Genomic DNA, 9,388 nt, shown 5'->3' on the forward strand with positions numbered 1-9,388 from the left:
AGTAGACAAAAAAACACACACAAAACAAACCACCCACAAAGTCCTAAGGTTATTTTACTTAGTAGCCATCTAAAGTGAAAGGTGATATATATATATATACATATTTAAATGTTTTATTAATTTCAGAAAGAGGGAGAGGGAGAGAGAGTTAGAAACATCAATGATGAGTCATTGATCAGCTGCCTCCTACACGAGCCCTACTGGGGCTGTGCCCGAAACCTGGGCATGTGCCCCAACTGGGAATTGAACTTTGACCTAGTCCATAGGTTGATGCTCAACCACTGAGCCATGCTGGCAGGACTGAAAGGTAATATCTGATCCCAGGGTGAAGTAATCCAGCCTTGGTATTAGCGAGACACTGGGGACCAAGTTCTCTTTTGATTATGGAAAAATTCAAGAGTATTCAGGTTGAACTGGGCCATCCCAAATATAAATCAAAATGTCAGGGAGAAGTCTAGAAAGTGCAGCAAAATGTTTTTCCTGGCTTGAATTATCCCAGTAATTACATACATTCTACAACTTGCTTAGGTTGAGGGCACACAGGTAATTAATGGTCTTAATTTGATAGTGATTACAATTTGGATCATGCTTTACTCAACATTATTTGTCTGAAACTAAAACAAGAGGGCAACTGAAGGAGTGACTATGTTTTTTCAAGAAAGAAAAATTTCTTAATAAAATTAAAGAGGAAAAGATTTTAGGATTGCTTCTTTCCAATGTCAAACATAATAATAATTTTTTAAATAAGGAAGGACTAACAAGAGAACTTAGTTTTTTGCTTTTTTTTTCTAGATATTGTGCCTAGTACATAAATTCTCAATAATTGTGTTGTATTTAATTACACTGGAATATTTCAGAAATAGGAGACAGGATGGGAACCGTCTTTATGTACTGACCTTCAGGTCCACTGGAGAAGAATGAAAGTAGAAGGCCGAACAAGATGAATATTCAAGGACATTTCCAACTTTAGGAATATTTATGAAGCTATTTTAGAATGTTTGATCCAAGAGTAAACTCTACTTTCTGTAGCAAAGTACTGTTTGAATTACTTATTTCAGATAGAGCTAACAGCTTAACTTCTAATCATGTAATCAGAAATCAAATTAGCTACTGTCGAGAACATTTGCACAGAAAACTATTGTATTTGAATGTGATGGCTTTCTTTTTCTTAGTAAGTCATTAGTATAGGCCAAAGCTACAATTTCAGGGCATCAAAAGGACCTTGAAATGCTGCTGTTTATCAGGGTTCTATTGCTTTTCTCATATCAGGTGCCTCCAGACAATGGGTAGATCACTAGTTTTAAGCAATTATGATAATGCTAAGTTATTTCATGTTTTGCTCTCCTCTTTCTCCTGCCTTTCATTCTGTCCCTTAGAAATAGGTGTTAGACCTGAAAGTGGTAACAACCAGTATAAAAAGTTGTGTGACCTTGACAAGGACCTTGACCTCAACTTAATTTTACTTTCTTCCTCAATCCCTAATAAAGTACTAAGCCCATAATAAATGCTCAATATTTGTTTAATAAATGATTTTGTAAAATGGGATCAACATAAAATCTACCCCAAAGAATTATGAGGATTAATACAAAGTCACAGACACTGCCACATATTTGGCATTACTGTATGTTGCTTATGATGATACTGTTAACTATATTAACTATAAGACTATGTCACCTTCATCTATAATTCAGTCTGAGTGACCTAGTATGAGTAATCTACTCCAAGAACCTCTTAACTGGTCTGTGTTCTTCGACCCTTACTTTCCATACTACTGACAAAGTTATTTTCTAAGATATAAATTTTAGTGTGACAATCTCATGACCCTGAATCTCCAAGAGCTCTCCATTTTTTATGAATATGGTCTTCAAACCACTAATAGTAAAAAACCAAAACAGATACCCCAGAAATAATGTATATCTAGTTATATATTTATTATATCTAGGGACCACTAAGTTGTTAAACTACTTAGAAACCACTAACATTGCAGACACTTAAAAATAAACCTTAAAAAAGTTGTGATCGAGATTACATAAACACTAGTTTAAAAGGTTTTGCTACTCATGGTGGCTCTACTTCACACTTAGGGTAAAGTCTATTTTAACAATTGAAATGTCAAATAGTCCTCTTGATATATACAGACTTTACTAGGCTGCTTGAAATCCTTATTTTTATTTATAAAGTTGCTGACAAAGAGCTGGTTCTAGTATTAACAGTGACAGCCCAGCTCTTTTTGTGGTTTCCCTCTTCTTACATTATTAGTCTTATCTTCAATCTATGGTTTCTGCATTTCTTTTCTACCGCTGGCTGCTGTAACAAATTACCACCAACTCAGTGACTCCTGACCCATGAAAAGTGTGAGATGATAAATGGGTGCCATTTTAAGCCACTTAGTTTGTGGTACATTGTTAGCAACAGAACATAGTAATGGAACAGCAAGACAAAGCCGCTTAATCCTTCCCTACCACTAAGGGCAGTTAAAACTAGATAAAATGGGTCAATAATCGAGATACACGTAAACTGCAACATGTGGCCATCCTCTCAATGAGAGTAAATGAGAGGAAGTGTAAAACTTGTATCGCCATATCTTTGTCCATTAGGCCTTTACAATTACCTTTGGTGTAGCACTCATATCAGAGAACTATAGTTAATTTTATTGCATTTATTGCCAAATTGTGAATGGCTTGAGACCAAGAACTGTGTTTTATTAAAGCCTCATTTCCTCTTTGTGATGAGCATCTTCTCTTCTGATAATAACACCCGCTTTTCTTTGAGAAACTATTCCTTCTCCATGTGTTTTGGGTTGACCATCACAATCTTCTTGTCTCCATGATGGCAAGAGAGATGAACCAGTCATGGTACAAATTCCCAGGCTGCACACATTCTGGGATGGCATGTGACCTAAACTGGGCCAATAAGACCCTTTTCTATTTTCTCAAAATGATGCCAATAGGAAAGAATTCTGTTGTTTTTGTGAGAATGTGGATACAGCTGAAGACTGCTGGGAACTGGGTCGGGCCTTGTGGAGCTTCTGTCAGTAGAGAATGAAGCCAGTAGATAGGGAGAAGCAGAAAGAAGAGAAGGGAAATCTTAAAAGGTTTAATACCCTGGATTTAGATGTCCCTGAGACTAGATCTATCCCTGACACTTCTTATATCCCAAACTTTACATGTGAGCTCATAAAATTTATTTTGCTTGGGGTAACTGGGTATATATACACTCATTCTATAGATTCTGCTTGACACATTCGAGTACCTAACAGTGGACTGGCTCACAGAATGTGTTCACAGTGGTAGTTTAGCGAATAAACATTATTCTAAAGATCTTTCTTTGAGGTAGGGGGCACTATTATACTTACCTGAAGAGAAGCAAAAATAGAAACTCAAGCATACACAAAACATTACAAAGTTATTTTGAGAACTCCTCTGTGCTAGACTTACTCTTATACACAACAAATCCTCCTGTAATCTGGCCTCTCTTTCTCACACCATCATTACACACTATCAGAGGTAATTAAATGTCTGTGATAAACAGGGATTGCCGTGGCTAGACTTAGACTCATTTGCTTTTGACTTGCTGAGCCTTTAACTTTGCTGTTTTTATATTTTCATTTCTACCAACATATTGATTTCTGTGATCTTTCCTTACTCCACTTTAGGCAAATAGTTAAATAATTACTGACTTGTGGGAAATCCCCAAGTCCTAATCCTTTCTCTTTAAACTTTTGATTTAGGTCAATGAGGGCTATGTGCTCCTGTTTATATATTGTTTTTTGAAAATTTTCTAATAAAAACTCCTTGAGTAATAATTTTGTAGAAAGCCCCACCTTTTCTCGGGGATGATTTAAAAATAATAAAAATTTATTATTTTTATCTTTAATTACACATGACATACAATATTATATAAGTTTCTGGTGTACAACATAGTGATGAGATATCTACATATGATGTATGGGCTTTATATATCATTCTCTAGTAACTCTAATAATAAATGTTTATCTTGTTATAATATTCCTAAAAGAAAAACGTTCTCACAATCCTGTGAGAACCAGTATAGGGCACTGTAATGGAGTGTTCACATTCACTAATAATCCCAGCAGCATGCACATAGTCAATGCCAAGAGATCACACATATAAAAGGAAAATAGCAATACAGCTAATTAATACTGTAGCTTAGGTATGCAAACAAGTAAAAAATATGAAGCAATGTCCAGGTCCATAGTTAGAGTTCTAATTTATGGATTAAAAAAATCTATTTGAGGCACATCTGCAGTCTTGAATTTTTACATTTTAGGATCTTTCACGTAAAGATCTCAAAGTCATTAAAAATTGAACTGAGCCTAAAAGAAATCAGGAGGAAAACCAATATGATTTTTGCAAAAACTAGCAAAAACCATCATTTTGGTGGGCAGGGCATGTGAAATCTTTTTTTCTTAACAGGTTCTTATATCAAACATGTCCAAGCAATATATTGATAATTGCTTCTTTAGGTTATTTTCATAATTGCATTTTATTAGACTAACAAACAACAAGCTTGAATATATCTCTTTTTTTCAGATTGTTCTGATTTAATTGCTGATAAAACACTGCCATAATAAGCACAATATGATCTTAAAACTGTAATAACTTTCAAATTTAGATTTTTTTGGTAACAAAATGTTTGTATACAGGGAGCATAGATACATCATGTCTGGACTAATCTGTAGGTTGCAGACTAATGTGCTTGTTGTTGGAAATTTTCTGAACTGCCAAGCACAAATAACACTATAGTAAATTACCTATCTGTGGTGAACCAAAGCCATGTTTATCCAGAAATGATTAGATAGCCTTTCCCCAGTCTCATTTAAAACTAAATGTTATTCATACTCAAACATACAAAGTAACTTACTTTGTAACAAAGCTGACATTTAAAAACAATAGGGATATGATATTTAATAAGTGGTATTGAGATATCTATTTTGAGGAAAATAAAGGTATACCTTTCTCTTACACCATAAAGTCTTGCTGAAATAGTCAGTGCTATAAAAAAGGAAGAATTATCATTACAATCATAAATCATTGAAATAATTTTGAATTTTAATGATTGCAAATAACATTCATCATTTAGCTTGAAAATAATTTATCATTCAATTATTAAGCATGTTATACAATATTGCATGCAAATTGAGAATTTATCCCATGTAAATTAAAATACAAGTATATTAGTGTAGTTTGTATATGATTCTCTGTGGCTAAATTATAGTCTTATCTTTTATATTCTCATAAAATAAAAAGTAATGCTTCCTATTACGAAAATTCCTACTAATTATTACCTAATATATGCAAAGTCCTTCTCAACATATCTGCTTTAAAGGGATTCAATTTAGTCAAAATCCTAATTTTCTTAACTTAAAAAAAGTTGTGTTTATTTTTGCAGAGGATGTTTACATGAAGTGACTTTTCTCCCATGGAATATATTCTAATAGCTTTGTCAAAGATCATTTGAGTGTAAGTTAAATGAGAGTTTATTTCTGGGCTCTATTTTATTTCATTTGTCCATATATCTGTCTTTAAGCCCATTCCACACTTTTTGATCATGGTACTCTTGTAGTAAGTTTTGAAATCAGAAGAATGAGTTTTCCAGTTTTGTTCTTTTTAAAAAAGATTATTTTGGCTATTTGGGGTCCCTTGAGATTCTATGTGAACTTTAGGATGGGTTTTTCTATTTTTGCAAAAAAAATCACTTCTCTTTTGATAGGAATTGCATTGAATCTGTATACTGCTTTGGGTAGTTTTGGTATTTTAACAATATTAACTGTTCCAATCCATGAATATGGAATGTGTTTGCATTTATCTAGTGTTCTTTAATTTCTTTTAGCAATGTTTTGTAGTTTTAATTATACAAGTCTTCCAACTCCTTAAGTTAATTCTTAGCGTTTTATTCTTTTTGATGCTAATGAAAATGGAATTGTTTTCGTAATTTCCTTTCAGATTGTTCACTGATGATGACAATTTCAGATGCATTTTTTTGTGTGTGTGTGTTGACTTTGTGCCCTGCCACTTTGCTCTGCTCATTCATTAGTACTAAGAGTGTGTGTGTGTGTGTGTGTGTGTGCGCGCATGCCTGTATATATCTTTAGGGTTTCCTATGTATTAGATCTATCGTCTGCAAACAGAGATGATTTTCCTTCTTCCTTTGCAATTTGGTTGCCTTTTATTTCTTTTTCTTTCCTAATTTCTTTGGCTAGAATTTCCAGTACTACACCAGTGGTCTTTTTCTTTGCCTGGACTGAAACAACAAGCCCTGACTTTTTTCCTTTCTTCATTCCAGTTATTCTTCCACAGTTTACTCTGTTCTTGTGGGATTTTTATAAACTTTAAACATGATCTTTAAGGGCCCATATTTTCCCAAATAAAGTCCAATTTCATAGCACAACACTCAAAGTTCTTTACAAATATGATCTGACCTTATTTTCTGTTACACTGCACCCTGCACTCTCCGTGTGTGGACAATTTTTATTTTTTCACTATGATGTTTTACTTACAGTTTTTCATCAGCTCAGGTTGCAGGTCTCCCTCTTTCTTGCCATTCGTAAATCTTTCCCTTTCTTTAAAATCCAGTTCAAGCATCTCAGCAAATCCAGTTTGAGCCTCTCTCTTGCTTATGTCTCTGTCTTCATGATCCCACAGCATTTTATAGTAGTCTCATGGCCCTTATTACACTTTAATTCATATTAGCATCAGTTTATCTCTCTACTGCAATTTTTAAATTCTTTCAGCGGAGAGATTATTTATTTTACTTTTATATTTGCCCCTTCTCTGGGTTACAGAAGCCTCTAAGTAGTAAATGTTCAATACATAGTTGTTATTGGTTGGAGTTGCAAACATGAAACTTAAACCTATTAAGGAATAAGAAGTATTATAAAGTAGTAGGAGTTTGAGATTTTGAACTTGCTTTCTTAGGTTTTCTCATTTTTATATTTCTTCAATAAATGAGATTGAATATAATTTCCTTTGTAATATGAGGGGAAAAAATTTTTTTCTTGTCTGAAATTCCTGTTTTGTAAGTCCAGAGTGTGGCTCTGTGAATTTCATATCATAATAAGGACCATTGAGAAATGCTATAAAGATAAATCCAAAATAAATCATGTTTTATGAAGCATGCTTTCTCTTACAATGTAAGAAAAATATTTAACCATTAATCTACTCATTTCCCCAATTCAGCATCTTTCAAAATAGAAATGCCACATAGGACTGAATATGTAAAGCTGAATAAAAATCCTCTGAGTCCCTCCTGAGTACAAATAAATGGATCAGTAATACAGAGAAATTCTATAAATTCTCCCCTCCCCCCCAATGCACAATAGGTGGGCTGGAGAGAACACCTCCAGGAACAGCAGCAAAGACCATTGTAAGATCATTGCAAATTGCGTGGGGTTTTGAGATGAAAGCTAGATGCTTATTCCCAGGATGTCATAATTAGTCTCCACAGTGAGTTTTTTTGCAGAAATTTCAAACATGAATTCATTTCTCAAGACTTCAGCATGCCAAGATTGTATTAGAAAAGAGATGATGGTCTGACCTATTGTATTGGCCTGAAATTCAATGGACATAGTTTTTTGATTGAATCCAATTCTGTTGCAGATCATGTTTCTTTCTTCCACTTGTCATTCTTAAAAGGACTTCAGTAGTTATTGAAATTTATAGTTCAATTTAGTAAGTAAATTTACCTAAATAAGAGACCTTATGGTCCTTCCTTTGAAAAATATTTATGATCCAAGACATTACTGAAACCTAATTTATTATTATTATTATTTTTAAGGAATAATACAATTTATAAAGTTGCAGATGGTCTCATTCTAGGCTAACTTTCTAATATTTTGTTGTTTTCATGCATAACATTTACTCCAATTAACTAATAAATTGTTGTTGAATGTTTGAAATTTTCCTTATAGTATAGTGAATCTGATTTGTAATAAGGGCATCGGTTTTCTATATATAATTGAGTACATAAAGTGATAGAATTTGGTCAAGTGTTTTAAGTGCTTGCTGCAATCTTATTTGTATTATAATTTGTGTTATCTCTATAAAAATTTTGTTCATGAATATCATCATTAATTTTGCTCATGAATAAATCACCCTAACATATAAATTCAGACTTCACACACCTTGTATTAAGGACTTCTAAATTTGACTCTCTCTACCTACTCAGTGTTATTGATCCTAAGTTTCCTTCATATACTCCTGAGCTTTAACGCTATGTAAGTTCTTAGTAAACGCTATTGAATTAAATGAGCAAATTCTATTAATGTTATTGCAATTCCTTACTCTTCATTCTTTTGTTGATAGATTTCTTGTTCTAGATAGTGACAAACTATATATTCAGTCAACTATCACTCAGTGAAAATCTTTTTAAATATCATCATTAGTACTAAGGGCAAAGAGGCTACCATGACCAAATCATCTTCCTCAATTCAATGGGTGGAGCAGGCAGTTACTGCTTACAACCTGATGTGATCTGTGCTGGTTTAAAGTAGTATGAGGGCACTGAGGAAGGGAAGGTGAGCTAACTCTGCTTGGGAAACATTTCTCACAGTGTGTATGAGGTTTGAAACAGGCCTTAGAGGATGAGTAAGAACTCCCAAAGCACAGAAAATAATAAGAGTATTTCAGAAAGAAGACAGAAGAAGCATAAAGATGCTAACAAATGTCAGAGAAAGGCATGTCCAAGGAATTTTTGAAAATTTGATATAGCTGTAAACTGTGGCTTCAGAAGGAGGTGTGGGGCTTGATGGCAAAGAAACTTGCCAATACTGTGATTTATAAGAAACATACATATTTGGTCATTCAGATGACCAAAAATATATTTCTCATACATATTTCGTCTTTATCCACAGTTCCTGGAATTTGCTGAGAGACGGAAGCATCGTTTGTTATAATACTTGGTCCCTTGTCCTCTGTTCCAAAAGCACTTCAGAGCCATAAAGGTGAACAAGGTGTCTTGTTATTCATGGGAAGGCCCTTTCCACAAACACTAGGTTTATATTAACGAAGGAGACTTTTGGAAAGCACCTAACGATGAGGGCTTGTTGCCAGGGGAAAAAAGGATGAATAGAAGGCTGTTCTTCCAGTTACATGCACGGATTTCTGGGGAAAAGAGAGGGAATAGACGTCAAAACAATCACCAATGGCCAAGTAATTCATTAATCGTGACTATGTAATGATGCCTCCATAAAAACCCAAAAGGCCCAGCCAGGTGTGGCTCAGCGGGTGAGCATCGACCTAGGATCCATGAGATCACCTTTCAGTTCCCAGTCAGGGCACATGCCCGGGTTGTGGGCTTGATCCCCAGTCGGGGGCGTGCAGGAGGCAGCCGATCAATTGCTCGCTCATCATTGATGTTTCTATTGCTC

At 34.3% G+C, this 9,388-nt stretch overlaps 1 protein-coding gene across 2 annotated transcripts in view; it reads left to right on the forward strand.

Moving 5' to 3' along the window:
• Positions 1–9,388, forward strand: part of LOC308557639 (uncharacterized protein) — a 39,371-nt gene that overhangs the window by 20,136 nt on the left and 9,847 nt on the right. The window contains exon 5 of one of the 2 annotated variants that reach the window (XR_013998864.1): positions 8,873–8,962. The exons of the other annotated variant lie outside the window; for it this stretch is intronic. The gene's annotated coding sequence lies outside the window, so the exon portion shown is untranslated. The remainder of the gene's footprint in view (positions 1–8,872; positions 8,963–9,388) is intronic. 2 annotated transcript variants of the gene reach the window in all.

Source organism: Miniopterus schreibersii (assembly GCF_964146895.1).
Source record: "Miniopterus schreibersii genome assembly, chromosome: 5".
NCBI classification, from domain to species: domain Eukaryota; kingdom Metazoa; phylum Chordata; class Mammalia; order Chiroptera; family Miniopteridae; genus Miniopterus; species Miniopterus schreibersii.